This window comes from Hoplias malabaricus, chromosome 11, assembly GCF_029633855.1.
Source record: "Hoplias malabaricus isolate fHopMal1 chromosome 11, fHopMal1.hap1, whole genome shotgun sequence".
NCBI lineage: Eukaryota > Metazoa > Chordata > Actinopteri > Characiformes > Erythrinidae > Hoplias > Hoplias malabaricus.
The window spans coordinates 41,063,170-41,065,669 of record NC_089810.1 but is presented as its reverse complement, the minus strand read 5'-3'; the positions used below and the strand labels follow the sequence as shown (position 1 = coordinate 41,065,669).

Genomic DNA, 2,500 nt, shown 5'->3' with positions numbered 1-2,500 from the left:
AAGCAGTCCTTGAACAAAAATGCCCCCCCCCCCCCCCCACTGAACGTTTGAGAGCTCATGTTTTTCCCGATCCTTCGGAAGCACCCGTGAGAGACTTCGGGGAACAAGTCACCGCTGTGGAATTCCAGCTCTTTAAACATGGAGAAATTCCACACGCTGTTGGGAAAAGCAGCCTCGTGTTTGGTGAAGATCCAGGATCGGAGCCGGCATGTGAGACGTTCAGATGAGCTCCAGCTTTGAGACAAATACGCCCCAATTTGAGACTCCTCTTTACAACCTCTTTGCTCAGGAATCATAACTGACCTCAGGTCTGTTCTCTCTTCTTCAGCGGTGAATGCGTGTGTGGTGGTGAGTCGGTGACCCGTATCTCTCTTCAGCGTCCTAAAAGCACCCGCATCCCCGTGGAAATGTTACTCGACAGCTCAAAGGTGATCTAAAATTCATTGCAGATGAACGTGAATGATGTCATCTCCAATCGGATCCCAGCGTGAGATGTTACTGAGGTCTACTTCTCATGTCCGAGAGAAACGGATATCGTAAATGAAGCTTGAGATATTAAAGGAAGTAGAGTGAGCATCCACCACCACCACCAGACAGCTCCAGTGTTCATTAACAATTCAAATTCACTGTGGTTTAAATTACAAACACTTCCAGCAGCCTGTAATACTTTAAATGGAGCTGAATATATACATCATGATGTCTACCTACATAACACACATACTTCTTTAACATCATTGCAGCCAAAAATAACCCATTTTACCACCAGACATTGTTCCTTTGTGTGGAAATGACTCCCGAGATTATGTTCCCATGTAAAACGATCCGATGACAGTCATTAATCGGTTCTGATGCTAATGAGACTCTGTGTTTAGGCTTGATTTTGTGCCCCTCGCAGAAACCAAAATTGCAGTTTAATGAAAGGAAGATTATGTAAACAACACATTCTCCAAAGGCACGCTATGGCTCCGTGCGTCTTTTATCAAAATCATATTTCGAGGGGATGAATGTTCCGGCCAAGAGCCGCAAAAAACATGCCAGTGATTAGAGCTAACGAAATCCTGCTCCGGAGAGTAATAAACCGAGCCCGGCTCTTCAGGAGACTTGTGTGTGTGCATAAGTGTGTGTGTCCAGGGGATTTATCAATCACATTATGTCTCTCGGAAATTTAATTGGCGATGAAAGCGGTTCAGGTCGTTGTGAAATCCAGCCTTGTGAGTGGATGGGTAGACCGGGCCGGATCTGGGGTAAATAACCCGGATTTCTGGATGGATCTAGGGTTATTGAGCCTCGGGGCTCCTGGGAGAGTTTAGGGGGCAAGCACTTGGAGATATCACACAAAAAAAAGAAAACAGAGCGCACACATGTAGGTCACTGTCCTCACCTCGTGGCTCATGCTTTTCTTGTGTTTGGGAAACTGCCGACCCTTGCCCTTTTTGCAGTCTAATTAGTTCAGCCTTCACTTGTAGATAAAGGGATCACTGGCTTTCAGTCACTGGAAACATGGTTTATAACTTAGAAATGTTGTTACCAGACTGCCTTTAAACCGAGTAAATTAGTAGATGTTTGTACGGAACTTCCTCTATAAAGCGGCTCATTGTGTATCAAGAAAAACTAAAGGATCAGTGGAAAAACAGCTGAAACCAACACTAAAAACACTGTAAAAAAAGAAGGACCAAGACTCAGAAGGAGAACCTCTTAAAAGAACAATGACCAAACAAAAAGAGTCATCGTTCATTCACGTTTGTATCCTCTCTGTTTCTCTCTCCGTATCTCACTCCGTGTTTTACTTCTCACTCCTGTCTCTCTCTGAGTGCTTTGCCTTTGACTCAGCTGTGGCTGGGTGTGTTTGTAGCATTCTTTAGGGATTAAGTAAAATAATGATTCATTGGTCAGATCACAAGCAGCTCAGAGTGAAGAAGAGAGAGGGAGTGAAAGAAGAGCAGCTTCACTGATCAGTTCTTAAACAGAAAGATGGACCGGACAAACTCTCTCTCTCTCAAGAAGAAGAAGAGAATGTCTTTCCTAAACTTTATTAACTGTAGAACATTTTGAGAGAGAAATCCTCCTTATTCACACATTTCACAGATGTATGACTTTATTTTACAAGAAACAGAATTAAAATGACGTAACAGACACATTTAAAATGATTATTTGAAAGAAGACGGTGGGATTTCATCTCGTCAGTGAATGTGTTGATTTCTGTGAACTGCTGTGACGAGTGGCATCAGGTCCCAGAACTTTAGTGACATTAGGAAGAGATTTGAACACTTTTTAGTCTCAGAAATGTAGTGACATTCAAAAATGATATCAATTTTGTGCGGGGAGGATGCTGTTGGATCTTGCTTGTATTTTTCATCCTTGTTTTCTTCTGTTTTTGTTTGTTTTGTTGTGTTTTGTACTTTATGATAAAATACTATAAGATTTCTTCTCGTGTGAGGACAATAGATAAACAAAAAAGACAACAACAACAATAATATTTATACGTATATAATATATAATA

At 41.9% G+C, this 2,500-nt stretch overlaps 1 protein-coding gene across 1 annotated transcript in view; it reads left to right on the top strand.

Moving 5' to 3' along the window:
• LOC136709209 (fibrillin-1-like) overlaps positions 1-2,500 on the top strand; it is a 79,406-nt gene that overhangs the window by 44,955 nt on the left and 31,951 nt on the right. The window lies entirely within an intron of this gene.